Source organism: Chiloscyllium plagiosum, chromosome 13 (assembly GCF_004010195.1).
Source record: "Chiloscyllium plagiosum isolate BGI_BamShark_2017 chromosome 13, ASM401019v2, whole genome shotgun sequence".
In the NCBI taxonomy this organism is placed as follows: domain Eukaryota; kingdom Metazoa; phylum Chordata; class Chondrichthyes; order Orectolobiformes; family Hemiscylliidae; genus Chiloscyllium; species Chiloscyllium plagiosum.
In genome coordinates, this window is record NC_057722.1 from 18,248,664 (window position 1) to 18,273,115 (window position 24,452).

Here is a 24,452-nt window from a genome sequence, read left to right on the forward strand (position 1 = left end):
GAGTGGGGGTGGGGATGAAGGTGATAGGTCAGGGAGGAGGGTGGAGTGGATAGGTGGAAAGGAAGATAGGCAGGTAGGACAAGTCATTGGGACAGTGCTGAGCTGGAAGTTTGGAACTGGGGTGAGGTGGGGGGAAGGGGAAATGAGGAAACTGGTGAAGTCCACGTTGATGCCCTGGGGTTGAAGTGTTCCGAGGCGGAAGATTAGGTGTTCTTCCTCCAGGCGTCGGGTGATGAAGGAGAAGCGGTGAAGGAGGCCCAGGACCTCCATGTCCTCGGCTGAGTGGGAAGGGGAGTTGAAATGTTGGGCCACAGGGCAGTGTGGTTGATTGGTGCGGGTGTCCCAGAGATGTTCCCTGAAGCGCTCTGCTAGGAGGCGACTAACCTTGCTAACCAGTCTCGCATGGGGAACCTTGTCGCACGTCTTACTGAAGTCCATATAGATCACGTCCACCGCTCTTCCCTCATCAATCCTCTTTGTTACTTCTTTAAAAAACTCAAATCAAGTTTGTGAGACATGATTTCCCAAGCACAAAGCCATGTTGACTATCCCTAATCAGTCCTTGCCTTTCCAAATACATGTATATCCTGTCCCTCAGGATTCCCTTTAACAACTTGTCCACCACTGACATCAGGCTCACTGGTCTATAGTTCCCTGGCTTGTCCTTACCACCTTTCTTAAACAGTGGTACCAAGTTAGCCAACCTCTAGTCTTCTGACACCTCACCTGTGACTATTGATGATACCAGTATCTCAGCAATCACTTCCTTAGCTTCCCACAGATTTCTAGGGTACATCTGATAGGTCCTGGGGATTTAATCCACCTTTGTGTTTCAAGATATCCAGCACTTCCTCTATAATATGGATATTTTTCAAGATGTCGCCATCTATTTCTCTACATTCTATATCTTCCATGTCCTTCTCCACAGTAAACACTGATGCAAAATAGTTGTTTAGTATCTCCCCCATTTTCCGTGGCTCCACACAAAGGCCGCCTTGCTGATCTTTGAAGGGCCTTATTCTCTCACGAGTTACCCTTTTGTCCTTAATGTATTTGTAAAAACCATTTGGATTCTCCTGAACCCGACTTGCCAAAGCTATCTCATGTCCCCTTTTTGCCCTCCTGATTTCCCTCTTGAGTATACTCCTGCTGCCTTTATACTCTTCTAACGATTTATTCAATCTATCCTGCCTATACCTGACATATGCTTCCTCCTTTTTCTTAACCAAACCCTCAATTTCTTTAGTCATCCAGCATTCCCTATACCTACCAGCCTTTCTTTCAACCTGACAGGAATATACTTTCTCGGGATTCTAGTTATCTCATTTCTGAAGACTTCTCATTTTCCAGCCATCCCTTTACCTGTGAATATCTGCACCTGATTGGCTTTCGAAAGTTCTTGCCTCATAAACCGTCAAAATTAGCCATGCTCCAATTTAAACCTTCAGCTGTTCGATCTGGTCTATCCTTTTCCATCACTATTTTCAAACTAATAGAATTAAGGTCACAGGCCCCAAAGTGCTCCCCCACTGACACCTCAGTAACCATGCCCTTATTTGTTCTTCCTCGACCCCTTCCTTCTTCCCTTGACTCACTCCTTGCACCCTCTTTCTCCTCTAGTATCTTTTTGCAGCTCCCATGACTCAGCCCACTCTGAAGAGTCACCTTTTAGCTTCCCCAGTCACACTCCCAAATCCAGAAAAATGCCCCCGTGCTCCCCCCCCCCACCCCCGGGCCATTCATTATTTGCCCATGTGTTCATTTGCAGGTTGCTTTCCTCCTGCATTGGTTCTGATAGAGTCACTTGAGCCCTTTCTCTGATCTCATCTCAAGAGTAAGTTTTCTGGCTAATTTTCCACTGCCTCTGTCTATCTTGTATGTTGATGTCTTGTATATTTTCCAAACTTTTGTTCTCTACTTCCCTCACTCATTACCTTAGAAAAGCATCCTGAGGTTTTCTTTCAAATGAAAAACACAGTATAGATAGTAGTTGTTGAATGCTTAAGTTGAACATAATGTTGGAATCATATTAATCATTCAGAAGCTGCAAGTTTGGTTTGTTTGGAGCATATATCTATTTATTTTTGATTGGTATATTGTACATTATTATGGATGCTGGTCATGTAGACAATTATGTGTAATTTAAGTATCGGGTACAGTGATATTAAGTTTAAATTTGTAATTGTTGACTTTTTTATTGACAATGAAAATACGATGAAATAATGATGAGATTATTATAAGATATCAGAAAATCATAAAATATTTAAAATGCCTTGATGGCATCCACCTTTTCAAGCGCGAGTCTTATCACTGATTATAAACCAAGTACAAAATTCACAGGACTACCAAGGATGACTGTAGAACACAGATCTTTCTGAGAGTCTTCTGGACCAGCGGTCTTGATGAATTCTGGAATACATTGATAAAGCGCAGAAGATAATTGAATGCCTATTTTGTCTGTGTTTGCTCTTTGAAAGAGATATTAAATAGTATGCATCCATTTTTCTCGAGTCTTGCATATTTCATTTTTTACTTATGTAAGCTTCTATCACCACTCAGCTAGTGCATTGAAGATGCTCAGAGCTCAGTGTGAGAAAACTAATTTTGTTGTTTCTGGTTAACTGCCAATTATCTTAAATCTGTGTCCTCTAATTACTAATCTTTCTGCCAATGGAAACAATAAATTTTGCGGAACTATCAAAACCTCAACACCTCCCCTCATTTTACAGTCTCTAAGGATATCAACTGGAATTTCTTCAGTCATTTCATTTAACTTTCATTTCTAATATCATTTCAGTAAATCTCTGTGATCTTATCAAGGCCCTGACATTTTTTTCTAAGATGTCATGTGGACCTAAAACTTGATTTGGAAAAGCCAATGCTCTACAAAGAAAGGTACAACTTTGCTTACTTCTGTGCTCTGTTTTGTTGTTTATTGAGCCAAGGATCTTGTGTGCTGATTTAATAACTTTAAAATCACATTCAAATACTTGTGCATGTACACTCTTAGATCCATCTGTTATGACACCGACTTTATTATGATAGGTAGTTTACATTGTCTCTCCTCATTCTTCCTACCAAAATGAATTCATTCACACTTGTGTTGAATTTCATCTGCCGTGTGTCTGTCGATTTCACCAATATGTATGTTATTTTCTTCATATGCACCAGTGAAACTGGCATCTGCCTCATCACAACACGCAGGACAAATCCAATCCAGCCAGTTATTTCTCCAGCAGTCCACTACAACAATGGTAAAAGTGATGGAAGGTGTATTTGACAGTACAATCAAAGTGCACTTTTCTATTCTTTCATGGGATATGAGTGTTATTGGCTAGTTGAGTGTTTGTTACCCCTACCTAGCTGTCCTTGAGAAGGTGCTGGTGAGCTATCACCTTAAATCTGCTGTAGTCCATATCGTGCAGGTATAGCCATTCATCCCGTGATATGACGTAATGACTATAAAACTGGAAAATCTCATTTCCTAATCTATCAGCAACAAGTGTGGATAGAACCAGCCTGTAGCTGGAGGAGCAGCTCCTCTTCTACCACCGACTGTCCCTGCGATGGAATGTTTGCTGACAGGTGACTTTCAGGGACAAGTTATCCCACCAGCCTGTGTATTTTGAACCTTGATGCTGATGCAATAAATGCATCATCTATATGTAACATTTGAACTTGTATAAAAACTGACTCTGGATTTTTGCCCAGAACATAATTCATTTGTCAAGTAACTTTTGTATAATTGAAGCCCCAAATTTTCACCACAAAATTCTAAAATCCTTATACTTAGCATCTGCTCATAGTTCATGTAAAACTTCCTTTAGTGTGCACCTGCTTGATGAATCATAGAATAGTCCACCATTGAAGGCAGCTATAATTCCTTGTACCTGTGCATTGTACCTAATGCTCCTTTTGCACTACCTTTGGGAGCAAGATTCTGGTGAATAGTCCCTAACCTGGCAACTCTGATTTCAAGGTGATAGAACAAAGGGCAATCATTAGGTTACTTAGTGCGGAAACAGTTCCTTTGGCCCAACAAGTCCCCACAGGCCCTCCAAAGAGCAACCCACCCAGACCCATTCCCCTACATTTACCCCTTCACCTAACACTACGAGCAATTTAGCATGGCCAATTCACCTAACCTGCACATTTTTGCAATGTGGGAGGAAACCCACGCAGACACTGGGCGAATGTGCAAACTCTACACAGTTGCCTGAGGCAGGAATTGAACCCGGGTCTCTAATGCTGTGAGGCAGCAGTGCTAACCACTGTGCCACCCAGAAGAGAGTGAATTCTAAACTTCTCCAAACTCGCTAAAGTCGCCCTTCTATTTGTTGATGGAAAATGTAGTCTTAGAAACTTACCTTTCACACCTGAAGTTGCAGTACTGTTGCCATTAAAACCCAGTGCTTTGTGTAAATATATTGATCTCTTAAATTTGAAGTGGAAAATTCTCAAATGATTACCTTGCTCCAATGTTTCTACCTCTTGGAAAATGGTATTTGTGTTTGGTTTACTGAATAGTATCATTGTGTTAATTAGGTCCACCTGCAGGTCATGGAACCGGGAAGTGTGATTGTCAGCGTGTTGTAGATTGCATAACCGGGAAGTGTTATGCCATCAGGCCTGTAACATCCTTGTGCAGTATCTTCTGTCTGCCTGAATATAGTGGGCAGTCCAGAAATTTTGAAGGCAGATTTTGCGTTTAAGCCTCCGGTGTATAGATCTCTAGAGATGAATATTGAAACATAAAAATATAGAAATCTACATGAAATGACTAAAATTGCTGAAATATGTATCGCAAAATGTTGGTTGTGTTCACTATTATCAGGAAGAGAGTCTGATTATTTATTTTTGCTGTTGTGCAGAATCTCCAACTGTTCTGTAGTGTTTCTGTCAATTTGGTTAGTTAATTTGGAGTTGGAGTGTCATTTCTTAATAATCTTATCTTCCAGACTGGTTTGGAGAGAAGTAAGTGGCAATGATGCCTGCAACCGAGAATTGAAACTGAGAAACAGAAAACTGTCCTTTTGGTTTGATGGGCAGCAAGATTTATTTGAGGACAGTATAGCAAATTTAGGCCTGGTAGTCAGGGATAATTAAATATCTTAACACTGTGTCATACTGATAAGAGAGTTGAGATGTACTGTCAAACCAGGTTGGACTATTCATTTTGCATTCTATCAAGGCTGTGGGCCGCATTGGCTGAGCCAGCATTTGTTGCCCATCCCAACTGGTCTTAAGACATTAGTGATGGTGCACTGCCGCCTTTTACTGCCAATGCCCTTGTTGTGTCGGGTGATCCGCAGTGATGTTAAAGGGGGTTTTAACCCAGTAACAAGTTTTAACCCATAGTTTTAACCCAGTAACAAGTGAAATCAGTATTTGTAGCTTCTGACCTACTGTTGTAGTTACTATGTTTACGTGGTGAGTACAGATAAGTTTCTGATCACTTGTAACCTGAAGGATGTTGATAGTGATTAGCCATCATATATGATGCGCATACCTCGCTTTTTCTGAAGTGCCTTGTCTTCCATAATTGTTGTATTTGAGACACATTGTAGGATGCAAGTGTCTGCTGCCAGTTTGTAATTTGCAAACATATTGATGGGCCTCCTACCATACACATGGCTTTCCTTAAGAGTTTCTTAATGATGATGCTTTGTTGGAAACGTTTGGTGCATGTGGTGCAAGGGAGTACATCTCTGCATGCTGCCTTTAACTTTGAGGAGCTGGGTACAATGGCATGCATCATACATAATCAACTCTACTAGCATTGGGACAGATCCAAAACTTGGATAGATAAAGATTGTTAAAAATTGATCTGACCTACGTGCACTTGTTATTTCTTACTGTTGAGGATAAATCCTTTGTGATGAGCTGCTACCATTAGTTAGTGTGGAATTTGGTTGTGTTCTCCTTTTGGTTTTGTCCATCATTGCAATATATACACAACCCATGGAAGTGTATGGTGTATTAGGGTCGATAAAATGTGGAACTGAAAAAAACACAGCAGGTCAAGCAGATTTCGAGGAGCAGGGGTGTTGACATTTCAGGTTGGAACTGTTCATCAGGACTGTGAAGGGGAAAGGGGGCTAATTGTGTCCGTAATAGCTCTCCAAATGAGCGTCATGACTTAATGCCATTCTCCTGTCTATTCCCATACCTTTCCACATTGTTTCCTTTTAAAGAATCATCCAATGCCTTTTGAATGCCTCAGTTGAACCGTCCTCCTGTACACTTACAGTAGTGCCTTCCAAACCTGAACGTTTACGTAAAAACATTTTTCTCACTTTACATTTGCATTTTTTGCGAATCACTTTAACCTGTGTCCTCTTGTTCTTGATTCTTTTACAAGTGGAGACTCTATCTAGCTGCCTCATGATTCTGCAAATTTCTATCATATCTCCTTTAAGCCTGCTTTTCTCGAAGTAGAACAATCCCATCCTCCCCAATCTCTTTTCATAAGTGAAGTTTGTTAGCTCTGGAACCATTCTAATAAATCTTTTCTGCTCTCTTTACAATGTGTTCACATCCTTCCTATATTATGGCACACAGAACTGTGCACAGTATTCCAGCTGAGATCTAACAAGTGAATTAGATTAGATTACTTACAGTGTGGAAACAGTGACAAGTCCACACTGACCCGCCGAAGCGCAACACACCCATACCCCTACATTTACCCCTTAACCTAACACTATGGGCAATTTAGCATGGCCAATTCACCTGACCTGCACATCTTTGGACTGTGGGAGGAAACCGGAGCACCCGGAGGAAACCCACGCAGACATGGGGAGAATGTGCAAACTCCACACAGTCAGTCACCTGAGTCGGGAATTGAACCCGGGTCTCTGGCGCTGTGAGGCAGCAGTGGTAACCACTGTGCTACCGTGCCGCCCACTAGAAGTTCAGTGTAACCTACTTGTTCTTGTATTCTGTGCCTCTATGAATAAAACTCAGAATACTGTATGCTTTATGAACTGCTCTCTCTACTTGACCTACTATCTTCGCTGCTCTGCTCAGAGAGGCTTGGGGTTTTACACTGCTGTCTCCTCCTCCCCTTGGGAAATCGTCTCACGAACTTGATTGAGTTTTTTGAAGAAGTAACAAAGAGGATTGATGAGGGAAGAGCGGTAGATGTGATCCATGTGGACTTCAGTAAGGCGTTCGACAAGGTTCCCCATGGGAGACTGGTTAGCAAGGTTAGATCTCATGGAATACAGGGAGAACTAGCCATTTGGATGCAGAATTGGCTCAAAGGTAGAAGACAGAGGGTGGTGGTGGAGGGTTGTTTTTCAGACTGGAGGCCTGTGACCATTGGAGTGCCACAGGGATTGGTGTTTGGTCCTTTACTTTTTGTTATTTACATAAATGATTTGGATGCGAGCATAAGAGGTATAGTTAGTAAGTTTGCAGGTGACACCAAAATTGGAGGTATAGTGGACAGCAAACAAGGCTACCTCAGATTGCAGCAGGATCTTGATCAGATGGGCCAATGGGCTGAGAAGTGGCAGGTGGAGTTTAATTCCAGTAAATGCGAGGTGCTGTATTTTGGGAAAGCAAATCCTAGCAGGACTTGTACACTTAATGGTAAGGTCCTTGGGAGTGTTGCTGAACAAAGAGACCTTGGAGTGCAGGTTCATAGCTCCTTGAAAGTAGAGTTGCAGGAAGATAGGATAGTGAAGTAGGCATTTGGTATGCTTTCCTTTTATTGGTCAAGAGTATTGAGTACCAGAGTTGGGAGGTCACGTTGCAGCTGCACAGGACATTGGTTAGGCCGCTGTTGGAATATTGCATGCAATTCTGGTCTCCTTCCTATTGGAAAGATGTTGTGAAACTTGAAAAGGTTTACAAGAATGTTGCCAGGGTTGGAGAATTTGAGCTATAGGGAGAGGCTGGGGCTGTTTTCCCTGGAACATGGGAGGCTGAGGGGTGACCTTATAGAGGTTTATAAAATTGAGGGGCATGAATAGGAAAAATAGACGTCTTTTCCCTGGGGTGGGGGAGTCCACAACTGGAGGGCATAGGTTTAGGGTGAGAGGGGGCAGATATAAAATAGATCTGGGGGCAACTTTTTCATGCAGAGGGTGGTACGGTGTGTATGGAATGAGCTGCCAGAGGAAATGGTGGAGGCTGGTACAATTGCAACATGTAAAAAGCATTTGAATGGGTACATGAGTAGGAAGGGTTTGGAGGGATATGGGCCAGTTGGGACTAGATTGGGTTGGGATATCTGGTCGGCATGGACAGGTTGGACAGAAGGGTCTATTTCCATGCTGTACATCTCTATGACTCTAACTGAACATAATTAAATTGCAAGAGGAGGTGATGGCCGAGTTTTTATTTCTAGATAGTTAAACTAGAGGCCTAATTAATATTCTGGGAACCCAGGTTCAAATCCCACCATGGCAGATGGTAGTATTTGAATACAAGAAAAATCTGAGATGAAGAGTGCAATGATGACCACAAATCGATTGTTGATTGTTGACAATCACTAATCACTAATGTTCACAAATGTCCTTTAAGGAAGGAATCTTTGCCTGGTCTGGCCTACATGTACCTACAGACCCACAGCAATGTGGTTTCTCTCTGGACAAAGAGGGTTGGGCAATTGATCTAGCCAGTGGCACCTTCTTCCCAGGAATAAGTAAAAAGAAACTAATGTGTTTGATGGATGAAAGGCCCAGTGGCATTATTGTTAGACTAATAATCCAGCGACCCAGGTAATGTTGTAGGGACCCAGGTTTGATCTCTAATGTCAGATTGTAGAGTTTGAATTTAAAAAAATAGGTATTGAATTAAGAGTCTTAATGTGATCATGAAAAATAACATTATTAATAGTTATAAAAACCCATCTGGTTCGCTCGTGTCCTTTAGAAAAGACAAATTGCTATCCTCACCTTGCCTGGATTACCTATGACTCCAGACCCATAGCAATGTGGTTGATTCTTAACTGCCTTCTGCACAATTAAGGATGGATGATAAATACTGGTCTAGACATCGTGCCACAACCTGTGAGTGCCAGGTTAATAGAGTTGTTAAGAAGGCATATGGTGTGTTGGCATTTATTGGTAGGGGGATTGAGTTTTGGAGCCACAAGGTCGTGCTTCAGCTGTACAAGACACTGGTAATGCTGCACCTGGAGTTCTCATGACTAAGTTATTGGAAGAATGTGGAAGCTTTGGAAAAGGTTCAGAGGAGATTACTAGGATGTTGCCTGGTATGGAAGAAAGGTCTTACGAGGAAAGGCTGAAGGAGCTGAGGCTGTTTTCGTTGGAGAGCAGGTTGAGGGGTGACTTAATCGAGGCATATAAGATAATCAAAGGGTTAGATCGGGTGGACAGTAGAGCCTTTTTCCTCAGATGGTAAAGGCTAGCATCAGGGACATAGCTCTAAATTGAGTGGTGATAGATTTTGGACAGATTTCAGGGGTAGTTTCTTTACGTAGAGAGTCGTGGGTTGTGGAATGGCCTGTCTGCAACAGTGGTAGACTCTCTGATGTCAACCACATTTAAAAGGGCATGGGTCATGCATTTGGATAATAATGAAACAGTGTATGTTAGATGGATATCAAATTAATTTCACAGGTCGGCACAACAATGAGGGCCGAAGAGCCTGTACTGCACTGTACTGTTCTGTGTTCTATGAATGAATGAAAAGAAAAGAAAATGTGGTTATATATTCCCAATGTTCAGCCCATTCTTAAACTTATGTGTGAGCACTGCATTCCATGGAAAGTTTGGTTAGTGGAATTGAGTCTTCTCTAAGGTATAATGTATCATCTTTGAAGTTTCATACGATGTCAGGTCTCTTTGGATATGTTGTTGTAAGTCCCAAACTGATTCATTGCAGGTATTCTTGGTCTCTTCTGCTGCATTTGGTTTCTTGTGACCTCATGAATGGTCATAATAGTAAGATCTATGATTGCTAGTTGTCTTGCTAATGGTGGTCCTTCTGTGTCTATCAAGTACCTGTTGTTTCCATGCAGAATTTCCATGCAGGTGGCGGCACGGTGGCACAGTGGTTAGCACTGCTGCCTCACAGCGCCAGAGACCCGGGTTCAATTCCCGACTCAGGCGACTGACTGTGTGGAGTTTGCACGTTCTCCCCGTGTCTGCGTGGGTTTCCTCCGGGTGCTCTGGTTTCCTCCCACAGTCCAAAGATGTGCCGGTTAGGTGAATTGGCCATGCTAAATTGCCCATAGTGTTAGGTAAAGGGGTAAATGTAGGGAAATGGGTGGGTTACGCTTCGGCGGGTCGGTGTGAACTTGTTGGGTCGAAGGGCCTGTTTCCACACTGTAAGTAATCTAATCTAATCTAAAAAGAATTGCCATTACTGCGTTTTGTTGTCAATGTACTAATACAAGGATTGTTTGTCCCATTATATGCATTTAATGTAGCTACTGTGAGTTGTATCTTTGATTTCCAGTGATACATGTATATGGTATATCTTTCACAATTATGACTGGTTGGACTTCGACTTTCGTCCTGTGTGTGTATGCCAATTTTGTTCAGTTACCCAATGTTAATAGTGCCAAAATCTTTTAACTTTCGACTTTGGAAATGTGCCACATTGTATGGATTATGTGGAATGCCTGATCACCTTCTGGTGCAAGGTTCTTCCTAGAAATTTCACTTTGGTCAGTCTTATTGCTAACCACGTTTATGCACTTGCACCTATGTAGGTTTCTGGTGGTGTATTCATGTCCTTTTGTAGCCTCTGGTTATATCTTTGGAACCAGATTTTTTGCATAGATGAGCCTGGTGTTCCTCTGCACTACATGACTTGCAAAGATATTTTGTGGGTACAACAGACAATACTTTGCACAGATCTTGATTACTTTCTGCATCATGCCAACAGTGTCAATACTGATAACTGAAGCACGTGTGATGTTGTCGGGATGCAGTGGCTTCATATTTTCTGCCACCTTTAAGTAATATGTTAATATCATGAACCTTTACACCCAAAGGTCTTTTTGGAACGTTTTAATTGGAGTTGAGGCTTTAACCAGCTCCATTATCCATTCAGACAGCTTAGGCTTAAAAATAAAATTATTCAAAAGCTATCTTTGTTTTCACTGCTTGCTTATCTGGTTCTTTGACAGCTCAATCTAAACAGCATACCTCCACACTTCGTCTAAAAAGCCTAAATTCAGATTTGACATCTGTGGCCTTCCTATGCATGCAAAGGATTTGGTAGTAATTTTTCTAATGTGTTGACTTGTTGCTATGAAGTTATTCAGTGCAGATTCAGTAATATAGTGGCTGTGTTTCTTTTGCCTGTTTTTTAAAAGATTGCGTTGTGGTGTTTTTAAGCTGTAGTTCAAGTTGCTTTCTTTTACCAGATCAAGTACTCAGTATAATATTTTTTCTGGGGTCCTAGTGTACATGTTTTTTCTGCACTGTTTTGTCTCAATAGAGACCTGCTTTGGATTGTAAGCTCACATCATTACTTTCTTTTTAGGAAAAAAACTCCACCTACTACCACATCGTTATTGGGAATTAACTTAAATTAAATGACACAGATTCTGTTTACTTGAAAATCTTGAACTTATTTAACAGCTTAGAATGCAGCTAATGATGCATGTATCCTCTGCATGCTTCTGGTGGGCTGCACTTAGTAGTTATAGAGGAACCTCAATTATCCGAACGAGATGGGCGGGCACTATTTCGTTCAGATAATTAATTATTTGGTTAATTGATTTCCTTTGGGGCTCGGAGTTTTCTCTGAAGTTTGCTCCCCATTCAGGAGACAAAGCAAAAGCACACTGCCTGAGCCCCCATCCCCTGCCTGCCCCCAACCTGCCCCCCAAACCCCATCTTCTGAATATGGTTTCATCCTGATTTTTGGCTTATTAGCGTATCCAGTTCTTAAAGCAATAACAGAGCAAGAATCACTTGCTCGTGCTAAACTTATTTATTTCTGGTACTGAATAAATCAAATAAATGCTTCTTAGGGCGAGCATACTTTTAACTTTTTTTTGTGAATGGCTCTTAATGTTTTATGGAAAACACCAAGCTCTCTCGTTTTCGCAGGTTTAGAGGGCTCATTGGTGATGCAGTCAAGAACCAGGTTGCAATGAACCCAGCAACACTGTTTGATGCCAAGTATCTTATTGGTTGCAGATTTGATGATTCTGTTGTTTAGTGTGACCAGTAACATTGGCCATTCCGTGTTATCAATGATGATGGCTGTTCCAAGGTTGAAGCGGCGTATGAAGCTGAGAAGAAGGTCCTTTTATCCAGAAGAAGTGTAATCTATGATGTTGACTAAAATGAAGGAGATCACTGAGGTCTACCTGTTCCAAATGCAGTTATCACAGTACCAGCTTACTTCACCAATTCTCAAGAACAAACTGCAAAGGATGTTGGTACTATTTCTGGCCTTAATGTGCTGTATGTTATTAATGAATAAACTGCTAGAGTTTATGATTCGGAGATGCTGGTGTTGGACTGGGGTGTACAAAGTTAAAAATCACACAACACCAGGTTATAGTCCAACAGGTTTAATTGGAAGCACACTAGCTTTCGGAGCGACGCTCATTCATCAGGTGATTGTAGGAGCGTCGCGCCGAAAGCTAGTGTGCTTCCAATTAAACCTGTTGGACTATAACCTGGTGTTGTGTGATTTTTAGCTAGAGTTTATGGCTTGGATAAGATGGTTGGTGCTGAAAGAAATGCACTGATTTTTGACTTTGGCAGTTTTGATACCTCCATCATGATCATAGAAGATGGCATTTTTGAAGTCAAATCTACAGCTGGTGATACCCATCTTGGTGAGGACTTTGACCATATACTTGTTAGTCATCTTATTGCTGAATTCAAGCAGAAGTACATAATGACAACAAGAGAACTGCTCATGTCAATTTGGAGCATCTGGAATTTCATTCAGCTCAAACTTGCTTAGCATGTTGTAATCTTTAGTCATTGCTCTTTCGACCTCAGACACTGGCATCAACATCAAATGTCATGTCAATTTGGAGCAGCTGGAATTCTAGCTTGCGTATCATCAAATACGCAAGCTAGAATTGAAATTGACTGTTTAAGAATATTAATTTCTATACCTCCATCACGAGGGCACAGTTCGAAGAGCTCAATGACTACCTCTTCCATGGTGCACACAGCTCTTTCGAGAAATTCTTGTAAGGTGCAACGATTGACATAGCTGAAATCCATGACTTTGTACTGGTTGGTGAACCCACTCATATTCCCAAAATCCAGAAGTTGTTGTAAGATTTCTTCAATGGCAAAGAACTGAACAAGAGTATTACCCACTAATGAGGCTGTCACACACAGGCTGTGCAGGCTGCCATCTTGGCTTGTGACAAGTCTGAGGCTGTGCAAGATCTGCTGTTTGATGTCACTCCTCTATCAATTGGTATTGAGACTGCTGGTGGTACAATGACAAGTGCAACACCACCATTCCAACAAAGCCAATACAGATCTTCACTACCTGCTCTGATAATCAGCCTGGTGTGCCAATTCATTTGTTTGAGGTTGAGAGAGCCATGACTAAAGATTACAACTTGCTAAGCAAGTTTGAGCTGAATGGAATTCCAGCTGCTCCAAATTGACATGACATTTGACATTGATGCCAGTGAAATTTTGAACATGTCTGCAGTGGACAAGAGCTCTGGAAAGGAAAACCAGACCACCATCACAAATGGCAAAGGTGTCTTGAGCAAAGAAAATATTCAACATATAGTTCAGGAAGCTAACAAATGCAAAACTAAGGAATGTCAGCAACAACCCACCAGTGGAGTCCCACAGCTATAGTCTCAATATGGAGAGAAAGCAGAGATATTGTCAGTAAGCTCAACCAATGACTAACACTTCCTCCTAGTTGTATCTGGTTTAATTTAGTGAAAATTACTTTCTGAAAAAGTAAAATTATCAATTGGTTTTAATTTTAAGTCAGGTATGCACAGTGGTGTTCTTGTTTGTTCAGACGTCTAGCATTGTTAATTCTGAACTTCCTGATATCAGTAACCGATATGACCAGTTAGGTTATTCTCTAAATTGTTATAGATTATTTTTGATATTTTGCTAACATTTGTATTGATGGAACCAAATGCTTTGAAATGAATACTATAAGAAAATCAAATTTTCTCTCTTCCCCATCACCTCTATGAATATATTCTCTTCAATGTCACTGGTTAGTTTACATCATTGTTGCTTTAGATAACTTGTTGGCTCCTGCTCCTATTTTCTATGAGTGTACACTGGATTGGCATTTGGGAAGACATCCAGGCCTGAGCTACATTTGACTGTAGCATCGAGGAGCCTGAGCAAAATTAGAGCTACTGGAAATTAGGGGGAAGACTCTCCATTGCATGGAGTCATATGTGTCATGTAGGAGGATGGCTGTGGTTGCTGGAAGTCCGTCATCTCATCTTAGGCTATCTCTACAGGGTTCCTCAGGGTAAATCCTAAGCCAAAATACCTTTTAGCTGCTCCATCAATGACCTTCCCTCCATCATAAGGTCCGAAGAGGGGATGTTCGCTGACGATTATGCAACGTTCAGCACCATTTGTGACTCCTTGGATACTGAAGCAATCTATGTCCGAATCCAACAGGAGTGAAATAGTATCCAGTCTTGAGCAAAAACGTGGTAGGTAACATTTATGCCACACAAATGACAGGCAATTACCATCTCTAATAAGAGACAATCTAATAACTGTCCTTGACAATCTGTGGTGTAACCATTTCTGAATTCCCCACTGTCAACGTCCTGGAGGTTACCATTGACCAGAAACTGAAGGCACTCCATATGAATAAAGTTGCTCCAAGAACAGGTCAGGGCTAGGAATATTGCAGCATGTAATTCACTTCCTGACTGCCCAAAACCTGTCCTCCACCTGCTGAACAAAGTCAGGATTGTAATGGAATGCTTCCCATTTGCCTGGATGAGTACTTTTGGAGCAGCACTCAAGAAGTTTGACACCATCCAGGACACAAGCCCGCTTGATTTACACCGCATCTGCAAACATTTCATCATTCAACCACCGATGCTCAACAGCAGCAGTAGAAATAATGCTTTAGAGTTTTGCTAAAAATCCTGAGACTGTACATTCCAAACCTATGGCTACTGTTATGTAGAAGTGCAGTGGCTACAAAGGAACATTACAACATGCAAATTTCCTTCCAAGTAACTCACTGTCCTGCATTCAAAATATATGCCGATTCCTTCATTGTTGCTAGATCAAATTCCTGGAATACCCTCCCTCCGACATTGTGGGTCAACCTTCTAGCACGTGGCCTGTAATGGTTCAAGAAGACAGGTCACCACCACCTTCTCAAGAGAATCTAGAGGTGGGCAGTAAATGCTGGCCCATCCTTTGATGCTCACGTCCCACAGTGCAGTACTTACCTGTACTTGAAGCTATATATATTAATACATGCAATCCTGTCCTTTGCAGACAGCATGCAGTACACACACTGAGCCTATTTTAACATAACAAAATAGGTGCCGGACATTCTGTGGATGACTTATCAGGACAGTGCCCTGATGAGTCAGAGTTATCATGCCTCGTTTAAAATTTAAAGCCTTCCTGTTAACTGTGAATCATTTTTGAAATGCATTTTCCTTGATAACTCCTCTACCAAACAGAGTCCACTTGCCAACCAATCTCATCTCATGCAATATAAATGTAAGAATCTTATCTGTAGTAGAATCTATTAATCTGATGTTGATTTTTCTTAAGTACACAAACGTGGTTTGTACTTTGTCAACCTGGATCTAAAAGACAATAATATTGGGAAATATTATGTTCCTGCATGATAACTCAAAACTAGGGAACTACAGACCAGTGAGCCTGACATCAGTGGTGGGCAAGTTGTTGGAGGAGATCCTGAGGAACAGGATTTGCATGTATTTAGAAAGGCAAGGACTGATTAGAGATAGTCAGCATAGCTGTGTCTGTAACTTGATTAGGTTTTATGAAGACGTAATGAAGAGGATTGATAAAGGCAGAGCAGTGGATGTGATCTATATGGACTTTACAAAGCTTTTAACAAGGTTCCGCATGGTGACTGGTTAAATCACATGGATTACAGGGAACACTAGCCATTTGGGTACACAACTGGTTTGTAGATGGGAGACAGATGGTGATGATGGAGGGTTGCTTTTTAGACAGGAGGTCTGTGACCAGTATTGTGCCACAATGGTGCTGGGTCCACTGCTTTTTGTCATTTATATAAATGATTTGGACATGAACATAGGAGGTATGGTTAGTAAGTTTGCAGATGACACCAAAATTGGTGGTGTAGTAGACAGCCAAGAAGGTTACCTCAGAGTACAGCGGAACTGTGATCAGATGGACCACTGGGCCGACGAGTGGCAGCTGAAGTTTAATTTAGATAAATGTGAGGTGCTGCATTTTGGAAAGGCAAATCAGGGCAGGACTTATACATTTAAAGGTAAGGTCCTGGGAGCGGTTGCTGAACAACGAGACCTTGGAGTGCAGGTCCATAGTTCCTTGAAAGTAGAGTCGCAGATTGATAAGATAGTGAGGAATGCATTTGGTATGCTTTCCTTTATTGGTCAGTGCATTGAGCGTAGGAGTTGGGAGGCAGTGCTGTGGCTGTGCAGGGCATTGGTTAGGCCACTTTTGGAATACTGCATTCAATTTTGGTCTCCCTGCTATTGGAGGAAAGTTGTGAAAAGTTTAGAAGACAATTACAAGGATGTTGCCAGAGTTGGCGGGCTTGAGCTACACTGACAGGCTGAATAGCCTCGGAGTATTTGCACTGGAGCATTGAAGGCTGAGAGGTGATCTTATAGAGGTTTATAAAATCATGAGGGGTGTACATAGGATGAATAGCTTAGGTCTCTTCCCAGGATAGCAGAGTCCAAAACTAGAGGGCAAAGGTTTAAGGTGAGAGGGAAAAGATATAAAACGGCGCTAAGGCAACTTTTCCATACAGAGGGCGATGCATGTATGGAATGAGCTTCCAGAGCAAGTGGTGGAAGCTGATAGAATTACAATATTTAAAAGGCATCTGGATGTGTATATGAATAGGATAAATTTGGAGAGATATGGGCCAAACTCAGGCAAATGGGACTAGACTAATTTAGGATATCTGGTTGGCATGGATGTATTAGACTGAAGGTTCTGTTTCCATACTGTACAGCTCTATGACTCCACGAAATAAGGGGCAATGATGAAATCCTTTGACAATTTTTTTGAACATTTCTGATTAATCTTAACAGCTACACTGTGGTTTGACAGTTCTGTGACTGTTTTAACTTTCCATTGAGTTTATGCACCATTATCTGCAATTACGTTTATTTTTATCAAACCAGAAGGGTAACTGATCTCTCCCAAGTGCTGCTTGCTTCTCCAAAGAGGACCCTGCCTACCTAAATGAATCCATAAAATAAGTGCTGTTACTCTCTGGTGTAATTTGTTGATTTTTGGGTTTCAGGCATCTGTCTCACCAAAACCACTCAAGTAGAGGCAGTTGCTGATTTATATTATCTTTATTTGCCTCAGGGAACCAATAGTGTGCAGTTTAGAACTCACCCTGCAAAAAGGTAGACTTTTTTTTTGTGCGATGAGAGTGTCTCTCCATCTGGTCGAATTTGCATCGGGAACTCTTTGAATTCACTGTTTACGGCATATTGCACAACCTAATACATAGTTGCATGCAGTTTTTTGAATGAACCTATAGCGGAGTGGTGCAGCAGAAGCTCATGGGGCCTGTAAACCAGAGGTTGATAGATTGAAACCATCCTCTGCTGTTTAGTTTTTAAACTCCTGGACCAGGAGGCCCAGGTTCAAGTCCCACGCAGCCCAGATGAGATCTCTGAGAAGGTTGAATAGAAAAATAGGTTAGCCTTAAAAACAAATGAATTTGCTTAATCCCTCCTGCCAGTAAGCAAATGTTGTAAATGTGTGAAGCTGCTTGTGACAGTTTAAAGTTGAGTATAGATGTATTTTTATTCAAGAGTTTGTTCCTGTTTTTGGAGATGCCGGTGTTGGACTGGGTGTACAAAGTTAAAAGTTTAAAGCTCGTGCTTCCAATTAAACCTGTTGGACTATAACCTGGTGTTGTGATTTTTAACTTTGTTCCTGTTAGTTTGCTGCTATTTGCCAAATGGTTATATTTGATGTAAAAAATCCTACTTTTTGAATTACAAATAATTTATCTTTTTTTATGAGCACACATTAAATTATTGAAAAGAGATATTGTTGAAGGTTTTTGGACAAATACATGAAAGCCAAATTTCAAACCATCTCAGCAATTTCTCCAACAGGAGAAAAGGGGGTTGATTAGTTAATAGATCAACTTGATTGACCAAGATATTGCCATCGCAAAAGCAATAGAGAGCTATTGGCCTGCCCCAAGCTCCAGGAGTACTTCATTAAAGGCTCTGTGCTTGAAAGTAACTTTTGTTTTCAGAATGGTCCCTTTTTATAAATGCATGTTGCTTTCAGCAAGTGTAAATGTTCCAAGCACAACTGATCATCTTAAGTTGATTGTTACTTCAGATTGTCCCCAAGTGCCGTCCCCTTGTGGAATCATAAATAACAGGAGATATTTTGATTTGGGTTTTGCAAGTATGGGCTGGTTGAATACACTGATGCTTGCAGACAACTGAAGGAACATAGTTTGATTCAGTCCCTCAGTTGTTGAGATGAATGGTCTGTATACCTGATATAACACTGGCTTTGAATGTTTTAGCAAAATCTCTCTCTTTTTGGAAGTATTCATGTTCTGTATTACTAAGTGACTGTTTCATATTTTGTAGTTCTGTCTGAAATTGCAGGTCATGTCAGTTAACATTGTGGGCAGACACTAGCTTCTGATATGGGAGCATTCCAGTTTTAAAATTTTCATCTTTGTTTTCAGACCCCTCCATGGTCCGGTCCCCCTTTGGTTTTGTAATCAGTGCCACCACTACAAATCTCAGACCTCTGTGTGCCTCCAGTTGTGACATTTTAAATATCCCCACTTTTAATAGTTCTAATATTGGTTGCCATGCTTTACACTGCCTTAGTCCCAAGCTCTGGAAGTCCTTCTCTAAGCCCCTCTGCTTCTCCTCTCTCTCATTCATTAAAAGATTTTGTTGAAAGAGACAGAATGCAAAAAACTTTCAGTCATCCATCATGACATTTTCCTTCTGTTAGGTGCAGTCACATTTATTTTGCTTAGTATCTTTGTGAAGATTTTAGGTAATTTTACTATATTGTAGGTGCTTTAAGAATGCACTTACTTGTAAAGTGTATTGCATCTGGAGGCACATTTGTTTCATTCAGATTGTAAGCTGTTTGCTTGCTAATCACATGCAGGTAGATTAGATAGATAAATGGATCTTTCTAGATCCAGGAATTTTAATTGATATTTTAGCAGTTAATGAGAATTTATTCATCTTTAATTTATTCTAAGTTTTAAATTAACATTTAGCAACTTACTTTATCAAGCACAAGCATTAAGCTATGATCAAATATAATTGAAAATCTGAACAAGGACGAAGAATTCAAAAACGAAAACAGAAATTGTGTAGAAGTTTAGCAGGTCTGGTAGCATTTGTGGAGGGAAATCAGTTAACATTTCATGTCGAGTGACCTTTGCTCAGAACTCGATTCAACGTGGACAGAATTTACCAACTGAAGAACTGAGTAATTTTCTAAAAATGTTTCTTTTTGAAATATGAACGAACCACACTTTAATATTAATGTTCATATTTGCTAAATTCTGCTATTTTGATAGAGTAAGCACTGAGTCATAATTAACGGTTCCTAATTTTGTAAGGGATATGGGCTAACAATACATGAATTGAATGCGGATAACTATAAATGGAGTACTTGTCAATTGTGCAAGTCATGGAGTGCTCAGGATTTTTTTTAAAAATCCTTCATGGGATGTGGATCTCAATGGCAAGCTGAATCTGTCTTGAAGTTAAAAAGATCAAATCCAGCATCAGGAAATGCTGATGAATTTTAGTAAAAAAATAAACTGCGGCAGATATTGGGAATTTGAAATAAAGCAGAAAGTGCTGGAGGTATTTAGTAGGTCACATGGCGTCACGTGGCAATGTAACATTGCTTATCAATGTTAAAAATCACACAACACCAGGTTATAGTCCAACAGGTTTAATCAGGTGATGAAGGAGCGTCGCTCCAAAAGCTAGTGTGCTTCCAATTAAACCTGTTGGCCTATAACCTGGTGTTGTGTGATTTTTAACTTTGTACACCCCAGTCCAACACCGGCATCTCCGAATCTTGCTTATCAATGGTGTTGTATATGAATGGGAAAACATTGCGATTTTAAGCAATTAAGGAGGCAAGGGGAAACCAGTAAAGGCTGTTGTAGGACAGAGAGCAAAGGGATTAAATGATTCAAGAAATAAAGATGTAAGGCAAAAGTTGGTATAGAGCAAATAAAGAAATAAAATATGGTTCTAGAGAGTAATAAATGGGAATAACAGAATCATTACCCGCATCTATCATTCAAAGAAATGCAAAACAAAACAAGGGGAGAGGAAATTATCTGAAATTGCTGAAATCAGTGTTGAGTTCCAAGGCTGTCAAGTACTAATAAAGCATGAGATGCATCAAGCTAATCTTGAGCTTTAATTGAGAAAAGATGTGTCATGGAGGTGTACAGCATGGAAACAGCCACTTCAGTCCAACTTGTTCGTGCTGACCAGATATTCTAAACTAATCTAGTCCCATTTGCCAGCGTTTGACCCATATCCCTCTGAACCCTTCCTATTCATATACCCATTCAGATGCCTTTTAAATGTTGTAATTGTACCAGCCTCCACCATTTCCTCTGGCAGCTCTTTCTTTTACATCGTGAAAAAGTCCCCCCGAGGTCCCTTTTAAATCTTCCCCCTCTCACCTTAAATCTGTGCCCTCTAATTCTGGACTCCCCCACCCCAGGGAAAATACCTTGTCTTATTACCCTGTCCCTGCCCCTTATGACTTTATAAAACTCTATAAGGCCTGTCTCCATTTCCTCAGCCTCTGATGCAACCAGGGAGAGAGTGGGAGCGTGGTCGAGAATTAAAACCGGTGACAATTCGAAATTGAGCATGTTCTGAAAATAGTCACTGAGCCTGCATTTGAAGGATGGAATGTGGTTGGAATTGCATTATGGATGTTGCATGCTACTAGTACGTCATTTAATTTGAATCATTATTGTACCTGAAGACATAGTTGAAGGTGTTGGACAGTAAGACAGGTGAAAATTTAGTGGAAGCTGTTGCATTTTCTGTGCTTACATGAGAAGATAGGCTGTATAAAATGTGGACCAGGCTGTCTCAGAAGCAATGATCCTTTCACAATGCTGAAAGGTGACATCACACTGAAGGTTCTGGAAGTCTGGTAGGTTGGAAAATGAGGACAAAAGAAATGCTGTTATGGTTCTTGAGGGAGAGGAAATGTGAGAGAAATGGAATAGACATAGTGAAAGCCAAGTCAGCTAAGATGGGAGTAGAGAATCCTTCATTAAGAAAAAGGAAGATAGTTTGGAAGCACTTGAGAGAAAGGTGACATTGTCAGATCAGATGCAACGGAGATGTAGAAATTGGGAAAATAAATTAGAATCCTCACAAAAAGTGGAGTAGGAGGATGTGTAGGCAAAATCATTTAGGAATTAGTGTTATTATAGTAGAAATTGGTAAGCACCATACCCAGAAATAGAGACAGAAAAGATTAGAAAGAGCATAGCTACATGTGAACTATGTGACATGAATGAAATATTGGCAATTTGAAGCAAGGTTGGTACAAATACCAAATTTATGGTGAGTGTAGGGGATTGGATGTAAGTTTGCTTGCTGAGGTGGAAGGTTTGTATTCAGACGTTTTGTCATTTTGGTAACATATTCTACCAGTGCTTCACTGGAGGCTGGCTCGCTTTTTATTTATGCGTTTTGGTTTCCTTGGGTTGGTGATGTCATTTCCTGTGGTGAAATTATTTCCTGTTCTTTTTTCTCAGGGAGTGTTAAATGGGATCCAAGTCAATGTGTTTGTTGATAGAGTCCTGGTTGGAGTGCCATGCTTCTATGAATTATTGCTTTTATCTCTGTTTGGCTCGTCCGAGGATGGATGTGCTGTCTCAGTCCAAGTGTATGTAAAGATACTAGAGAGAGAGGGTCATGTCGTTTTGTGGCTAGTTGATGTTCATGTATCCTGGTGGCTAGTTTTCTGCCTGTTTGTCCAATGTAGTGTTTGTTACAGTTCTTGCAGGCTATTTTGTAAGTGACATTAGTTTTGCTTGTTGTCTGTATAGGGTCTTTCAAGTTCATTCGTTGCTGTTTTAGTTTGTTAGTGGTTTTGTGGGCTACCATGATGCTACGAGGTCTGAGCAGTCTGGCAGTCATTTCTGAGATGTCTTTGATGTACGAGAGAGTGGCTAGGGTTTCTGGATGCGTTTTGTCTGCTTGTTTGGGTTTGTTGCTGACAAATCGGCGGACTGTGTTCATTGGGTCCCCGTTCTTTTTGAATACACGGTATAGGTGATATTCCTCTGCTCTTTGTAGTTCCTCTGTGCTCCGTTGTGTGATGGCACGTTGAAATAATGTTCTAATGCAACTCCGTTTATGGGTGTTGGGATTGCTTCCGTAGTTCAGTGTTTGGTCTGTATGTGGTGTTTTCCTGTAGACGCTGGTTTGAATAGAAACAAGTTTAATAAATCTGAATTTCATGACAAGAAAGTAGTAGGCTATGGCTATGTGTATCTAAAAAAAATGAAGCAATCATTTTTGCATGTTTGAAGAAGGGGTAGTGAAGATTTTAAGGATAAAACTGAATGAGGAAGTAGTTATGGTGACAGTTTCAGATGTAACTGGAGCAGGAAAAAGGAATTGCACTGCTGTTGCACTGTTCATGATGACTGGATGGCTCAGGTCAATTGAATAAGGGTGGAACGCATTGCACAATTTAGAATAATTGACTTATTACTCAAATATGATGCAGTACTACAAACCCTGCACAAAATAATCATTTTAAAAGTTGGTTGTGCATTTGATATGAAGGTTAATGTGAAATTGATCCCTTCTAAGGAAATTCATTTTGTGAAGACTGTCCAACTGATTGAAATCTGTTCTTGTTGGAATTGGTTGTCATGGAATTATAGAAACGTTCATTGTTTTGATGGTACTCGTACCACATTGAAATTGTCGATTCAGATTTCACTTTTCTGCATTGCCCCTTGTCCTTGAAGGCCTCTGTTCTGATTTTCCAATGTGAAGTGAGACTGTCCTTGCAAGGGTGTTGTTTAAAATATGTGTTGTCCATTTAAGACAGAGATTGTTTTCTTTGAGGCTTGGAAGACTTTGGAACATTGCTTCAGAAGTGGGGCTGAGGTCATTGAATATTTTTCGGCTGGTGGTAGAGAATTCAAGGTATTTGGGTGTTGGTCAGAGCATGAAATTCAAAATGCAAAGATCAGCCAGAATTATATTAACTAGTGGACAACCTTGAGCCACATGGCCTGCTTCTACTCCACGTGCTTGTATTTGAAGTGAAGGTTCGTTATGAAGTGTCTCTTTAACCTTAAATGTATTGACTTTGGATTTACATGCAATCAGAATCTATGACTGTCATAAAGTTACCATAGTCAGAAAATGGGGGAATACTAAATGAGTATTTTGCATCAGTATTTACTATGGAAAAGGATACGGCAGATATAGAGTGTAGGGAAATAGATGGTGACATCTTGCAAAATGTCCATATCACAGAGGAGGAAGTGCTGGATGTCTTGAAATGGGTAAAGGTGGATAAATCTCCAGGACCTGATCAGATGTACCCTAGAACTCTGAGAAGCCAGGGAAGTGATTGCTGGGCTTCTTGCTGAGATATTTGTATCATCGATAGTCACAGGTGAAGTGCTGGAAGACTAGAGGTTGGCTAACGTGGTGCCACTGTTTAAGAAGGGTGGTAAGGACAAACCGGGGAACTATAGACCAGTGAACCTGACCTCAGTGATGGGCAAATTGTTGGAGGGAATCCTGAGGGACAGGATGTACATGTATTTGGAAAGGTAAGGACTGATTAGGGATAGTCAACATAGTTTTGTGCGTGGGAAATCATGTCTCACAAACTTGATTGAGTTTTTTGAAGAAGTAACAAAAGATTGATGAGGGCAGAGGAGTAGATGTGATCTATATGGACTTCAGGAAGGCGTTCGACAAGGTTCCCATGGGAGACTGGTTAGCAAGATTAGATCTCATGGAATACAGGGAGAGCTAGCCATTTGGATGCAGAATTGGCTCAAAGGTAGAAAACAGAGGGTGGTGGTGGAGGGTTGTTTTTCAGACTGGAGGCCTGTGACCAGTGGAGTGCCACAAGGATCTGTATTGGGTCCTCTACTTTTTGTTATTTACATAAATGATTTGGATGCGAGCATAAGAGGTACAGTTAGTAAGTTTGCAGATGACACCAAAATTGGAGGTGTAGTGGACAGCGAAGAGGGTTACCTCAGATTACAACAGGATC

General features: G+C 40.9%; 1 protein-coding gene and 1 pseudogene across 2 annotated transcripts in view; both read left to right on the top strand.

Moving 5' to 3' along the window:
• The first annotated feature begins 2,818 nt into the window (after positions 1-2,818).
• Positions 2,819-24,452, top strand: part of LOC122555796 (cohesin subunit SA-1) — a 113,996-nt gene continuing 92,362 nt past the window's right edge. Inside the window, exon 1 of one of the 2 annotated variants that reach the window (XM_043701940.1) lies at positions 2,819-2,895. The gene's annotated coding sequence lies outside the window, so the exon portion shown is untranslated. The remainder of the gene's footprint in view (positions 2,896-24,452) is intronic. The other variant, XM_043701941.1, reaches the window with a different exon arrangement.
• LOC122555797 lies at positions 11,939-15,352 on the top strand (annotated as a pseudogene).